General features: G+C 47.8%; 2 protein-coding genes across 3 annotated transcripts in view; both read left to right on the top strand.

Annotated features, from left to right (window-relative positions):
• LOC119449588 (uncharacterized) overlaps nucleotides 1–16,129 on the top strand; it is a 378,080-nt gene that overhangs the window by 172,500 nt on the left and 189,451 nt on the right.
• Nucleotides 1–16,129, top strand: part of LOC119449589 (uncharacterized) — a 137,638-nt gene that overhangs the window by 52,324 nt on the left and 69,185 nt on the right. For both annotated transcript variants that reach the window (XM_037712796.2, XM_049665324.1), the window contains exon 2: nucleotides 13,268–13,321. The gene's annotated coding sequence lies outside the window, so the exon portion shown is untranslated. The remainder of the gene's footprint in view (nucleotides 1–13,267; nucleotides 13,322–16,129) is intronic.

Here is a 16,129-nt window from a genome sequence, read left to right as displayed (position 1 = left end):
AGAACAAAAGTCGGGTCTGCTTATAGGCTACCTTTAAGGTCTGTTGCTGCTAGCACTGTAAGAAAACACCGAAGTACGATTAACGAACACGTGTAATCGGTCGTGCGAAGGAAAGAAAGCTCGCTGCGATAAGGGAGTAAAATAAGCTCGCACAGCTTTGCGTCTTGCCTCAACATTTATCTGATTCCACACGGATAAGGAAGAGCCAGCCTCATTTCGTGCCTGGTTCAGAATGCTTTACCTTGTGTCACAGTTTTAATAGCCTCTCGCTTTATTTCTCGTTTCACGAGGCGCCCGATGGCGAGGCCAGGAGCTGTCAGCGCACCTCACAATGGCTCGCAATTTGCAGGCGCGCGCACGCGCGCGTCAGCAAGGCGGCAGGACGAGATAATCCGCTTTGTCGCGCTGCTCCCCCCGCTTTCATCGCACGCTCTCGTTTTAATAAAGACTGAGACGGGTGCGATGAGGGCGTATAATCTGTCTCACTAAAACGCTGCAGCGCTGTCGAAGCTACCGCAGGCGTCAGCGAAGGATGACCAGAACTCGCAACGCTGCCCGGGGAGATCGTAAGAACGAGACCTGATTAGCCGATGACCTATCTGTCGTGGTATACTAGCAGGTCGTAGGCAGCGTGCCTTCCATCTAATTAAGCTTTCATCTGTCTGCTGCGCTGCCTTACACGGGGACCGAGAGAGGCAGGACTTCCAAGACATCAACGCGGTTTGCAGAACTCCTTATGCCGAGCAGTGAAAACGTAGGTGCGAAAATTGGGCCAGCCTTTTCGCTTGAAGATGATTGGCATTTATAACGGAAGAAAGCCGGCTGGTAAACACGTTAGCAAGCGCGTCTCCGGCAATTGCCACTGGCCTTAGAATTTACTTCAAGCGCAAAGCTAAACACACACACAAAAATGAGAAACAACATGAACAGCGCTGTCCGTGTTGTTTCTCACCTCTGTTACTGTTTAGCTTTGCACTGTCAGTAAATTTAGCGTGACCCGCGAAGTATCCGAAACAGTACTAAGATATGGCCAGTAAACGGCCAATCAAACTATTGTTACCCGTTTGTACAGATAATGGTTCAGAGTTTGGACCGTGATCTGCCGCAGTTTCCCCAGTACTGCACTCTTTTAGCGAGACGAGAGTGTATAGATAGCGCGCGCACGCCGCCTCCCTGCACCTCTCATTCCCCTTTACTCCCTCGTGTCTTCTCCTCTGTCCAGCAGACGTCGCGCGAGCCCTCACGGGGAAGGGCGCGCTGCTAGGCGCGATAAAAATCTTCGCGCGGGACGGTTTTAAAACACAATTAGCGCGAATCACCGAGTCGTTAATCCCGTTCTCCGTTCGGTCGTCTCGCTGTCCTGCCACCACCGGCGCTGTATCCCCGGAGTCCTCCTGCCCCAATTAGGTGAGGAGGAGGTGAGATGATTCGGGGTGTCGGCACTTGGTCCACCCTCATCATTCCTTGGACAAGTCGAGGAGCAAAGGGAACCCCGCAGGGTGGCTTCGGAGGTCGTTCGCTGACGCTTTCTTCAGGGCCGTGCACCGTGTTTTCATTGTTCGTGACGTTGTTGTTGTTGTTGTTGTTGTTGTTGTTGTTGTTGTTGTTGGGTTGGTGGTGGTCATAGCCATGGCCATCATCGCGGTTTTATAGCTTTTTTTGTCCTATCTCTCTGTTCTGTCTACAAATTGTTTCGTCATCATCATAAGAAGTAGAAGAGGAAAAGAAGAAGAAGAAGAAGAAGAACGACGACGACGACGACGACGACGACGACGACGACGACGACGACGACGACGACGACAACAACAACAACAACAACAACAACAACAACAACAACAACAACAACAACAACAACAACAACAACAACAACAACAACAACAACAACAACAACAACAACAACCAGCTCCTGATGCTCACAAAGAAGCTCTTGGAAGACCGCAGATTCGTCGAGAAGTGCGTCAATTCGGACCTTGCATTCCTCAGAAGTTTACTTGAGCAGCTCGAGGCCGACGTACTACTGGTGTACTACTGGGCGCAGACGAAGGGCAACGTGTTCGCAATGACAGAGCAGCTAGGTAAGCCCGCATTCTTTCACACCTTCAGAATGTCCACGCTCCACAATGAGCGCCTGCTCGAAGTCATCGAGAGAGTCACGGAGCCGGTCAGTGCGCGTCGTCGCAGGGTCGATGCCGTAGCCAGCTACCTGCAAAACGCTTCGCTTGACTTCGATTCCCACAGTGCGTCTATAGGATCTGCATATTTTATTGCTTTCTTTCTTTCTTAGTTTCTATTACGTGCGTGCGAGGCTCGCTTCGCCGCAATGCATGCACGCTCGGCAGTGCCGCCTTCTCTCCGAAATAACACAATGTATGACGAGAAAGATGCAATCTACTTTAATCGTGGCTTTTGTGTCTGAGGTGTTTATGAGGTATCTGTTGCGTATTTCTTCGAAGCCAGAAAAGATGATCCAAATGAAATCAGTAGCACAACTGTTCATGGAGATTCTTTGTTATGCTCAAACGCCAAAATAAGCTCACATAAAGTTATTCTAATGGCACAGCGCTCACCTCACCAAGAGTCCTCTGACCGAAAAAGACGCTAGCTCCGTAGGATCGTTGGATTGCACTGCACATTTACAACCGTCCGAATCGGAGTACATAAACATTAGTGCTCACTGACGCTTTGCTGTTGATATATAAATCTCTACTGCAGTTTAATGCTTGAAAAGTTGAAGATCTTTTGGGTTCTATCTACTTTAGGTCCTTCTTTTATGTTCTTTAGCTGAGCACCTTCCGCTTGACAGGAAGCTGAGCGCTGTCCACCACAAACCTGTCCCACCCCATAAACCTCAGCGACCCGACCATCTCACGCACACATACGTGGTCAAAGACTGGACCGCGCGGTCACGGATAGGTATCGATCTTCGCACCGTATAGGCAAACACGAGGAGTATAGAGGGAACGAGATATCGGACTTGAGCCCGCAACGGTTACGCCCGTGACAGGGGAGCGAGCGCACGCGCACGCCAGAGGGCGCTCATTAGCGATCCATCTAATAGGTGTCACTTGGGCGACCTGCTCCGCTGCCTCAGACAAACCGGTAATTGGTCGGCTGCAGGTCGCGCTCCTTCTCCGCTCGCTCGCGTGCTCGCGACCGTTCCGTTCTGTCTCGCTATGCCACTGACGCGACGACCGCCTGGTCGCCCTTATTGCAAAGTTAATCAAGGTGCGTTGGCCCGTTCCCGTTTTCCCGCTGTACACGAGGTGAGACTTCGTCGAAGGGACACGGGAGAGAGACGGAGAACGTTGATAAAGGCGCTCTTCCAATAACGAAGGATCGCGGAACCGGCGTTCCACGTCCTTCTCGGCCGAAACAAAGATTCGAAGACGTTGGATCGCATATATACGCGGGGCCATTGTGCGAGCAGACAAATGGGCGCCGTGCGGATTTGGAGCGAGCGCCGACTTTGCGAGCGATTGCAGCCCGACGAATCCCGAACGTACTGCGTATCTCGGGTAGTGCTTCATTTGAATCTGGCAATAGGCGCCGAGGGATCCGGGTGTCGTATCCGAGATCTTCTGTATCTGCAATGGCGCTTTCGTTGTAATAGACAGAGTACTGAAAAAAAAAGTCACGTAAAAAGAAAATCTTGATCTAATCAGCTCCTTCGCTTCGCGAAGTGTTAACGGAGCACTGGGAACATTGGATCGGCTGGGTTCGGTCGTGCCGTGAAGTGACGCTTGGCTTAAAATGTTTCTTCTTTCAGTGTAATACAGAAAGAGCTCAAATATATTTGTATTTGCGCCCCGCCAGTGATCGCCGGTTCAAAATTCCGCGGCGCATGCGGATATAAAGCGTAGTTTTAGTGAATGATTGTCACATTGTGGCGACTTGTGGAAAATTTTATTTTTCTTGTTTAACAAGCATCTTACTCCTAATAATAGTGCTTAAATATTCGCGCATTTATTGAAAAACGGAGTTTTTGACGGAAGGGTGCACATAGAATAGAAGCATTGGTCGTGCAAGCTTTTCATCTTGTAAGCGTTGCAGTTGAAGAACTTCTGACTTTGCACAATACAAGGTTGCGACCTTGGAGCGGGCAAGTTGTTGAATGTTTAGTCTCGAATTGCTGTTGAAACAAAAAAGTGTTATCTTTGTTCGCATATTTCACGAGGCACCCTAGTTTTAGGAATGACCGAAGTCGCAGACCCGTATACACCATGTATGGTGTCTGTGAGGACAAAACGGCAGGGAAGAAGAAAAGGTGTGCGCCAAGAGCCCTCATAAATGAATTCGTCTGGGTAAATACCGCACAAAGTTCGAGATCAAGGGTTTGACTCCCGTCCGCTGCGGCCGCATTCTGATGGTGGGAGTATCTGAAAACGCGTTCGCGTAACGTGCACGATAAAGAGCACAGAATGGTGGAAACTAATCAGGATCCCCTCTTCTCCTTTCTCCCTCCCCACTACGGCGTAGCTAAAAGCCCGTAAGTTGCTTTGAGAAGTTATAACCCCGCAATTTAATTAATTTTATTGAGTCTGCTTGCAGTATCATCACCTACATACACCTCCTTTCGAATTTGGGTATAAATGAATGCAATGACAATACGACTTGAGTAAAAACTGCATGGCACAAGTAAAAACCGCCTCTAACGTTCTATCCCGGAACAAAGACGTGGTCGGTCAGTGATTCGCTCGCGCGGTCATCAATCAAAGGTCGATGCGGTCGGTTTTAACGACCCGCCACGAGCCGCTGGCCGAAAAACTTAGCTCACCCGTTCTCTAAGCTGTTCGCTCGCTCACAACACGGAGACTTACACGGAAGACAGATGGCGCGCGGGTGCGGTTTTCCAGGAGGACGAGGAGTTATAGGTCACTCGGTCCGGTCGGCCCCAATTCGACCGAACGGCGTTTGAGCATATATCAGTCAAGACCGCGCAGGCGCCGTTCCGTTTCGCCAACAAGCCGCCAGCTCCAGTTCGCCGCTTTCCCGCTTCCCTAATCTGGACGGCGACGCGCACATGGCGAGACGCCGTTTTGCGGGAGACTCGGTAAAGGGAGAACGCGTGGCCGCGGGAAGTGGGGGAGCGAAGAAGGGGGGAGGAAAAGGGGTGGGGGAACACGTCTCCCGATTTCTCTCGCTTCATCTTCCACCAGAGTCGTCCCCTTCGGTCGGTCGCGCGCGGCGCTTCCTTTGATTAATAGCAGCCTGTATGCTTCGCTCGTTTCTGGCAGCGTTCGTTGTCCCACACGCTAGTGAGCTAGCGGTGACGTGTCCCCAACCGAGGGAAGACGGGAACTAACTCGAACCCTCAGTGGACACTTTCGCTCTGACTCGATCAAAAAAATAAAATAAAATCGAGCTGTAGAACGCGAGTTTCCCGAGTTTGTCAGGCGCCGCTACCAGAAGGGCAGCGCGTTGAACTGCGGTTGTTCCTTCCTCTAACTCCTTCCTCAACGCGTCTCCTTCGCTTCTCATCCCTGTCAGTCCGTCCCGTGTTTTCCCCCTGTTCCGATTTCATTCGGTCGCTCCCTTTGCAGAAACGTTTCTGTTGTGCCTTTCTTTCCTCCACGGCTGTACTCGCTCTGTTCGAGTTTATTTCTTGTATGGTCGAATCTCCTTCGCGTAACACGGCTTTCCCTTCGTTTCCCTTATTCCCTTCTTGTATTCGACTTCCGGACTGATCCTTTCTCACTTATGTTGTTCCGATTTCCCTATGCGTTTCCTTCCGTCCCTTTTCTTTCTTCGTTGTTTTCATACGGTGCGTCCCCCGGCCCCTTATCTCTTCTCGTGTCCATTGCACCCATTTCGTACAAGATTCTTTCGTCTGCAGACTCTATGGCACCTCTTTGATTAGCTTTTGCTGAGTGCGAGGGGGTTGTAAGAAGGCGTCGGCGAAGCTGCACTTCGTTTTCTTTTTTTTTTTTTTCTTTCGGGTCAGCCTCGTTAGTCCACGTCTCGTTCGCCGGCCGCCGAAGGACAAATTGCCTCGGCTGTTCCTTCGACTGTCTCTCGTGCCCTCAGTAACGAATCACGTGTAGTGGAATCCTCCGCCAACTCTACTGATTCGTATCCATTGGTCCGCGACCGGGACCACACCGATGCTCCACCATCGCAGTCGAAGTGGTGCAGTGTTTGTCAAAAGGTTCGGAAGGCACCGCGCACGGGAGCGGCACACCTATACCGTTGGGCCACGCACGTGGGACCCTGTAGGATTATCTGTGCTACAGAGTTCAATAGATTAAGGAGGACGGTGGCTCGTAGAGCACCGAATGGAGCGTCAGGAGGGCCAGGAGACCCCAGAAACAGGGCACAGATGCTGATTCTTTCATTCGCGGAGCGGCGGCTGTGAATGTTTTCGGAGGACTGCACTCAGTCGAAGTGCGCATCGCACGTCTAGGCGAAGCGAATGGAACAGGTGCTCCGTCGCTATTTTTAATTGGCGGAGTGGAATATTTAAGCATACTAGAGAACTGGCTCGCCGTTTGCTTAGGAATTAGTCATCGCTGCCCAAAATGTTTTGATACAGTCGATATGGAAAATGTTAAAACGCTATAATACGGAACGCTATAACGCTTTAACGCTATAAACGCTATAATACATCAAGGAAAAACGTTCGAATAGAATTACCCGGGCTCGTTGTACTTCGGGACTTACTCACGCCAACACCGATGGGGCCGCATTTATTTTCAACGTTTTCTGCTATATACTTTCTTTATATTTTACTGCTCTGTGCTTCTCTCGTACCGGGCTGCATTTTCTTACATTTCACATTTTACTAGCGTAGAACTTTTGATTGTGTGGAATAACGCAGTAGTGTGAATATTTTGGTAACCGACATTCGTGTCCCTATTGAACAATGACGCAAAAGATTTCTACTTCTATGAAGAATAAGCACGCAAGCTTGTGCGTGCGTGCGTGCGTTTCATCCAGACCAATATTTTATGTTAATAAAAATAAAAACAATAGAGTGCCACTGAGAGGCGTATACATCTAAAGGCTGCAATGTACAATCTTGTCTTATGTTTACTCTTTCCTGTGCTGATGCCACAGCAATTTTCTTTTCGTGAGGGCACCTCTGACATCGCTGGGCCCGACGCCCCTGCGTTTTCGCGCAAAAGTTCCATTATTCGGGCGTCCACCGAAAATGCGACACACATACTATAGTATAAACGAACCATAAGCCATGCGCCCGGGGCAACCTAGCGACGGACTTGCAGCAAAAAGCGATGTGTCCTTGCTTCTGTATAGTATACGCTCCGATCCTCGCCGGTCCTTTCACTTTTCTACGACTTCGCCTAGGGCCTTTTCCAAGCCCTCGAAGGAGCCACACGGCCCGTCGTCCGTAAGAGACAATGAAGTTTCGCGAAGTAAAACGCCTTCGCTCGCAAGAGAGGTGGAGGGGAAGTGTTTAACGTGATTTATCGTCCAAGCAACTGACTCGGCAGACCTTAGCCGCTCCAGTCGCTGTGTCCGCTCTATGGAGGAGTGTCCGACCTCTCCGCTGACAGAAATCTCTTTGGATGTCCAGAGGAAATTAGCGCCGTCGCCCGAGCCATTCCCGGGTCGCCTCGTCGCGCGTAATGTATGGCGTTCCGGCTTTTCGTCGAGCTACCGAGCGTGGCCGCTTTTATGATATGTCTCTTACATCCACTGCTTTTTGTGTGTCCGTGTATTTTGGAAACGGGATTGCTCGGGGGGTGGCCTGACAGAGCCTCTTTCACCTACCAAGGTTAATGTCCGTTGATAACTCATTCCCCAATCCGATTTGCGAAAACCCTACGCGTTTCCCTTTCTTCCCAGTCTTTCCTTCACCGTCGTTAGTGTCTCAATCATAGTTCGTTCGCGTAGAAATAAAAGTGAATCCTTCGCGCGTTTTCGGACTCCACGGCTCTGCTGTGCTTTGTGTCTGGTGCTCTGAGCGGGCTTTTTCATGCTGCAAAGTACGTATCTCTGCGTGCTCGATATTATAAGTTAGGCTAGTACGAGGTGTATTCCGAAGGCAAATGCCGTTTGCAAGTGATACCGCAACAGTATGGCGTATAGAAGCTGCGATATTTCGTGCCAGTTTGTATAACCATGGTTGAATAGGGTACGCCATTTTGAAAGAACATTAGACTCGGATTCCCATTCGCAGTTACAGGGAGGCCCATTGGCTCCGAAATTTAGCCTGTGATCCCACTTTGAACGATTTAATGTGAACCCGTTATAACGAACCTCTGAAATTTGTGCAGTTTGTATAGAAATTGCAGCGATCTGACGCAAAAGTTTTGTGTCGTGAGATGCCATCTAAATGCAGGGGAATGGAGAAATCGTTTTGATCGGCATCCATTGAACTGATATTGATGACGGTTATTGCGCCTGGTAGAAAAGCTATTAAACACCCACTGTTGAAAGCAAGCAGACTCTAACTTAGGTCTCCACATTTCGTTACAGACATCACCAAAATTAGAAGAAAAAAGAAGCGTAAAGTGTACACCTCTATTACTCGACCATGCCACAATTTTGTAAGCTGCATGTTTTGGAACACACTAGCCCACAAAATTGATTTACACCGCTGTGGAATAGTCAACTAATCTTCGAGTTGTATTTTTGTAGAACTCGCACAAACAATAGCGAGTTTCTCGCACACTGCAAAGTAACCAACAGGGATCGACAAAGGAATGTGTACGAAGCCAACGTTTCGACAAGTGGCCACGCATTCCTTCTTCGACAACTTTTGATCGCTAAAAGTATTCATATAGCTGCGTACTTTAGTCTTGTTTGCAACTCTGAGATAATGCATCCTATTTTCGCTGTTTAGAAATTCTAAATAGCACATAGCACATATAGGTAGCACATAGCGCATATAGGTAGCATTATTGAGATACCTTTTTTGGGGCGCAGAGCTACTCAGCTGTAAGCTTTTAACTGCCATTTTCCGACGATTCTTGTAAAAGAAAATGGGAGGCCTTAAAGCAAAATTTTGTTCCTGACAGTCGGTACAGTTTACCTTTCTTCCTTAAATACAACGAATTTCATTCAATGGATGCTCCCTGAACGTGGTCATTAAAACAATTAAGCAATTTACGGAAAGCCCGGCTATCGTAGCGCGAGTTTGTGTTTCTATTGTGCGTACAAGTTTATTGTGACAGCTGCACTAGCGTGTGACTTCTGAGGTTTACACTGAGGTGCTAACACTTCTCGACCGCCTATCCTAACGCGTAGAGTCTCCATTGCTGCATTTTTCCGTTGAGCTAGCTTTCCCTCAATGCTGATTTGATCGGATGCATTATCTTATCGGTGGTGCAGTAATAAATAACACAGTTACAACATTATCGGCTAAAACCTACGTGGACAGAGAAAATGCAAGCTATAGCGCATGACAGCTTACGCCTGTTCACGGCATAACGCCGACGATCAAACAACTGCAGCAGATGCCTGGGCAGTGGACTTCTCCTGTTAAAGGGTATACTAGAGGGTGAGCCAGCTTTACAAGCACAAATTGAAATATCTGTTCGACGTTTGTAGCGTTACCTTTTTATTGCGATAACAATTATGTGGACACTCTAGGCGGATTTCTGCCGTCGTCGCCGTCGCCGTGAGGTTCCGTATAAAGTCGAAGAGCGGTAACACCGTCGCCACGCGCCCTACGCTGTATGTGGGAGTGAAAGCGTGTGAGGGGAGCCGACGAGTGCGGTTCAATCTCGTCCGCGCGAAAGAGAAGAAAGCGGGTCTTTCACCTGCGCGCGATGCACTCAAAGTTTCGAGGCATTGGGAGGAGAGGAGGGAGAGAGGGGTGGCATTTTACTCCGTCTGCAAGTGTATGTGGCGGCTACGCTCGGGTCGCGCGGCCGTATCTTGAGAGCGATCTTGCGTTGGGGGTAGAGTCTATAGGTGCGTCCGCGGCTCGTAGCTTTGTGCGGGCTGTGTGTTCTGGGCGCTCAGTTTGCGTTGAAGCGGTAGACAACTGCACGAAGGCCACTTCGCTCGCTGCTGCTGTGCGTTTCCACACGCCAGCGCTTTGACTGCGAGTGTCCGCGGTCATCGAGTGTGATGTGTTCATGTTTGCTGTGCGCACTGACACTATGATTGTTAATTTAGCTAGCAAGCGAATGTTTGCAAGTTGATACGGCCGATAAAATTACTATCCATATTTCGTATGACTCTCTGCTAATTTGCTATCGCAATCGATGCTTCGCCATTCGGGCAAAACTGCGACTTTTTTTTTTATTTTTGTATCGCCATAACGTATATGGAACGTTGGAAGTGACGTTTGCGCAATTGGATGCAACTTTTTTTACCAATAGCAAATAATCATTTATATAAAAATACCATTATTACAAATAATGAGAAGAAAGCATCAATGACCCGCTTCTTAACCTAATACATTCAGCATTCCGCTAGTGTCGAACCCTCAGATGATCATATGGTAAGAAAAGTATTTCATGTCAATGTTTATAATACATATCGCATCCTTTCTTTCGGTCCGAGACAGTCAGAACACATATCCTCGAGTAACCTTTGAGGCCGCTGTGCGCACGAAGAAAACAATAAAACACCATGAAGCGACAAACTCCCCCGGAATCCTGATCGGTACCTGAATGGAGGGTTTTCTTTTACTTGTGTCCCCCTTTCTTCTGTCCTTTCTCCCGTCCGAGCGCTCACCCTCGAAGCAAGCGCCCATCTGCTGTTCTGCGGGACGCGCTGGAGCGTCTCGGTGCCGCAGGGCACGGCGACTTGAGCGTAAATCGACCGATTAGAGGCCGCGGGTCCGCGACCTGCTCTAGACCACTCGTCCCTCTGCTTCGCTCTCCTCGCCCTCGACACTCGCACCTCTCATCTCGCCCGTAAGTGGCCTCGTCTTTCTCGGGACAGCGTGCGGTCGCGGCACGTTCGCGTCATCAATTTCGTGTTTAGCACCTTCGCCTCCCGGCGCCTCTCTTTCGGCCGCGGCCTCCCCAAGACGCGAGCACCGCTTCGGATTTCGGCGCCTCTTGCTGGCCTTGTCCCCATCACAGCCGTCATCATCACCGTCGCTCCTTTGTTTTGTTCCTTTCTTGTTTTCGAGCCTTCCGCTTCTTCCTTTCTTTTAATCTTCTTTTTCCGCCTAGTATTTCGCCTCAAGCTCGAACTGACCATGGCGTCGCCGGCTTCTCCCTATAGCCCCTTCACTTCTACCTTTGCTCAGTGGAAGTTCGCAGAGTAATCTTCCTGCACTTCGGTGGAAGAACACTCCGGAAAGGTTTGGGGAGACCACCGCGAACCGCGCGGCAAGTGGAACTCGCGCCTCGGGCAGTTCTCATGTTTGCCTGCTTTGTTTTTTTTTTTTTTTTTTTTCTTCGACGTGCCTTCGTTTTTCCTTCTACTTGTATCCCGCTCCCATTCGTTTTAGCTACTTCCTTAGTTCCCTCCGTCGCTCATGAAAGTTGCAACAGGACACCTGGGAAGTAAAGCACAGCGATTCCTTCAATTGAAAAACGTTCGCGCTTTATACTCTTCCTTCGGCTCTCTTGCTTCTTAACGCCTGCTGAACTAACTTTAACGAGGAAAAATGACCAGGCTGCATATATTTAAGAGCTTAGACCCTGAAGCGGTATCTTCTGTTACTGCGCTCCCAGCCGTATTTAGAATGTGCTACGTTAATTGGAACGTCTTATATACGTACCTGCCATACAGGGAATCCTAAGGTTCTTCAACCGTTCCTCATAGTCGTAACGACTGTTACTAAGCGCAGCCTAGTGATCTGGAAGTGTAGTTATGACGAAACCTTCGCACTTCTAGGATAACGCGTTTATTAATAGCAGCGTTCTCATGAATATTGTTTATGTGTTGGGGGAGCGCTGACTTTTATTTAGAAAATAACTGGAACAGTGTTGTCCCAAGTTTGTTTTGTGCAGTATTTGTGTATACGTGCTCTGCATGTGTGTGTGTGCGTATGTCTGTGCGTGTGTGCCTGTGGGTGGGTTGGCGCAGAGGTGATTTTGTTGTTGCCAGTAATGAAGGTAGTAAAAGCAAACAAGCCATTGCGTTCTTTCTGTCCCTTTTTGGTTATTCTCCACACGAAATTAGTCACAAATTGCAGGAAATCTATATTAAGTCCGAAAGTTGCGCAAATTCAGCCAGTGACTTTTTTTTTTCTTTTGTCAGGTCACATAGCTTAACATTACATAGCTGGCCCACGCTCATCATTGGAAGCAGCGCTACAGAGGAAAGAGGGAAATGCATCACCCGTGAAATTCCCGAGTTCGTTCATATATTTTAACACCTGAACTTTCGGACCCCTCTCGCCTCCATCACACTTACTGAAAAAGAAGGGTGCTGTGAAAACTGTTTTGTTTGCGCTGATGGTGCGCCATATATCGTTATGTCTCGATTACCGCGTGGTAGACATTTGTGCATACTTTCAGTTTATCACGTTACGCCAAACGTAAAACAGTTTTGAATGTTTCTTGTCCTTGTCCTTGTTTTTTTTTTAATTTGCCTACACAATAGAGGGACACTAAAGCAAAACACTAAATCAGTTTAGACGGATAAAGCGTTCATTGAAAACTCTGTTGTCGTTAATTTCGAAATAACAGGTTGATTATTAGAAGAGAAAATGAAGGTTAAAATGTCAGTTCTTGAATTTCGCGCCGAATTCCCAACGCCTGTATTTCACTGTGACTTCACAGATTTCCAACTATTTTTTTTTCGTATTTAGGCCGCGTAGCTCAGCAAAACTTCCCAAAACTCGCCATGGTCAATCTTTGGCTCCTTTAGAACACAATGCAGTCTATCTTTAACGCTAAAGAATTAACTAGGCCTTAGAAGACGCTATGAAAATACATGACGTCACAGCGAGATGGTGCGAGAACTTCGAGGAGGCGTCACCACCAGTCTTTTGAAATTGCGCTTTTTCTGGCTTGCCAAGCGTCCTATCGTGGTGAGAGTCGCGTTTTTGACATAGCAGAATAGTAGTTTACTTATACAGAATAAATCATTTGTATCTTTAGTGTTCCTTTAAGCTTTGTATACACGGGTTCCTAATAAATCGTCAGGCGCCGCGTGTTCGCGCTTCTTTCTTTTCGTGTCGTTTGTAGCGCTGGTTTGAAAATTGATTTTAACCCATAAACGAGCCCCCAACCCACCTTTATGCAATGACTTCGGACCCTAATTAAGGTGAAATAAATGAAATGAAAGCGACGCTAAGTTTTACTAATGCGTCCGATTTTTCATGCCGTAATGAAACCGATGCTGCGCAAATACGTGCTCTGTTTAATCTGTGTTTTGTTCTTGCTTCATGCAGATCCTGTCGTGAAAGAGAAAAGCAAAACAGTGGCACGGCCTTCGGAACACTAACGTGAGTGTTTCTTCCTTGCTCCAACGTCACCTCGTTGTTGGCCGACCAGCTGTACGCACCATCAGTTGGCCTTGCATTCTTTGTCTCGATTTGTCGCTTCTGAGCCTGTCACAGTGACGCAGCAGACCAGAAAAAAAGTGAAAAAAGTAACACCCGTTGATGTAGGAAAATTGTCTATCTAATCTATTTTTCTACGTCGTGATGCCGTCGTGGTCATTTCTTAGGCTCGTTATATGTTAGAATAAGTATGGGTGGAGGGGGCATGAGGTGCAAGCACGCACAACATGAATGACATGTCATGACATAAATGGTATGAATGCCATGACATGCGTACATGACCTTCGTCTTCTTCTTCTTTCTGGGGTTTTACGTGCCAAAACCAGTTCTGATTATGAGGCACGCTGTAGCGGAGGGCTCCGGATTAATTTTGACCAGCTGGGGTTCTTTAACGTGCACTACATCGCAAGCACACGTGCGTTTTTGCATTTCGCCTCCATCGAAATGCGGCCGCCGCGGCCGGGATTCGATCCCGCGATCTTATGCTCAGCAGCGCAACGCCTTAGCTGACTAAGCCACCGCGGCAGGTGCGTACATGACCTGACATGAATGACATGTTGTTAATGTCACCACATTAAGCGTACATGACCTGACATGAATGACATGTTGTTAATGTCACCACATTAATGACATGCGTGTCATGGCATGAGTGCCATAAACTGCATGTCATGTCATGTCATGCACGTCATGATACAGAAGTTGTTAGAAAATGGACTTGACATGAACGACAACCATGTCATGACGTGGATGACATGACATGCATTTCCAGAAATGTCATAACTGAAATGACATGACAATAATGGATTGAATGACATGACATGCAATTCTTTGACTGGCTATATTCTGGATATGCGTGTCATGACATGCGTGTGTGGCAGTTATGACAGGTTATGACATGCATGTCATAAAATGATTGGCATGAATGTCATGAATGCATAGCATGGCCTGCTCTTTCCTGGTACACATAGTGTCCGAGTACGACAACGCAGCATCGAATTCCACTATGGCAATGTCATCACGGCTCTCGCACATCCGTGCCACTCGTTCACATCAATTCGATCGTTCGTAGAAATTATGCAATTGTCGTTACCGTCGTCGTCGTCTTGCTGCTGTGGTCACACACACGTGCTTTCTCGCTTTAATTCTAGTTCATTGTACTGAGTCACACACACACATATACTGGATTTACAAAAATACATTGATATTGCGGAAGCCTAAACAGTGCTGCATAGCCAGCTGCCTGCGAAATGCTTCGTATAACGTCGATTCCCACAGTGCGTGGGATCTGCACAATTTTTGTTTTTGTGGCATAGAAAGTAATTTTGACTTTGTATTATATGTAAGTGCGAGTAGACGAAGCCCCAAAGCGCGTGGCATGTCGTAGTCAAACTTATACGATGTAGTAAGTGAGCGAAAGAATAAAAATAGAAACCGAAAGTATACGTGCGAACAGCTGAGGCTAGGGTCTCGTGTGTCAGCAAAGACTATTGTCAATCTCGTTTTTCGGCACATTAGACTCCAGCTCAGTCTGTATTATTAGTTATACATTATGAGTGCACAATGGGTGTTATTGCGAAAGAGGATTTATTTAAGGGTGCTTTTCTCAGCGACATGAGTGACTTCAGGAAGTATGGTGTACTGTGAGAATTCGGGGTGCTGCGGAAAGATGGCGTCGACTGGTATTTCAAAGGCTTAGAAAAAATCAGGCTGATCTACACCGTGTGTCATGTTATTAAAGAAAGAAACCATTTGCACACACTGCTATAGAAAAGCAAGTTGGTGAATCTAAGCGCACGGTGCTTTGAATTTTGAAGCAACGAATCGAAATACAAGCACTGTCGCAACATGGTGCTATGCTTTGTGTCTCACTCTCAGCCGTCACGGCGCTGCACGCATTTAATGGTGCGGCAGGGCATACAGCCTCGACTAATGACGTCGGCGCGCTAGGCCTAATTAGACCTGAGGCGCCTTTCCCTGCGCCCCAGCCAGTTATTGGCCCACGTCGGTTGTTTTTCTCCTTCGAGCCGCCGTAAGGCTGTGCCAACGAGGCAGCAAGGTTGTTTGTCTTGGACGGGCGGAAGGAGGCACCGCGTGTACGACAGGGCTGTTAGGGTTAACTTGGCGCCGTAGTCAGTCCCTCTTGCGGGCTTCTACTACCTGGATTCGTTTGCCTTGCCTTCCTTTCCTCGCCGAAGTTAGCTGTAAAGATGCTCTCTCGGAGACAGAAGGTGCACGCAGATAATCTGAGACTGAGAAATTGCGTGCAGCTTCAACTAGTACACAGTGAAACTATAATGGCAGTGTAGATTATTTTTTTTCCCTTGCGGTAGAAAAAATATACCTTCGTCATTTGGTGGAACACATGTCGCTTTAGCGATCTTATTTGCGAGCATCACATCATAGGTGCACCGTTCAGAGTGAAACACAGAAATTGAGGTTCTTATTAGAACACCGAAAAGTTAATAACAATCCACGGCGTAGAAGGTTATCGGATTGTTAACGAGAAAGTTCTGTATGTTGAGTTGGCGACGGCGAAAATATCATTAAATATCCTTGAATGCGTTGTGTACAATATTATAAATAAAATCGGACTCGACATAGTCACTATCACCTCCATGTCAATGAAACCATGTACAGAAGCTCCCATTTGACAGACGACTCCGGAGGAAAGTCAGAACGGTCATATTTAACCGCTAATACTGTAACAGTGATGCTGTAGTTGTAATACTTAACAATAACAAGCGCAACAGC

The sequence above is a fragment of the Dermacentor silvarum genome, chromosome 4 (assembly GCF_013339745.2).
Source record: "Dermacentor silvarum isolate Dsil-2018 chromosome 4, BIME_Dsil_1.4, whole genome shotgun sequence".
NCBI lineage: Eukaryota > Metazoa > Arthropoda > Arachnida > Ixodida > Ixodidae > Dermacentor > Dermacentor silvarum.
The sequence above is the reverse complement of the archived record's forward strand: the minus strand, read 5'-3'. Positions and strand labels throughout refer to the sequence as shown.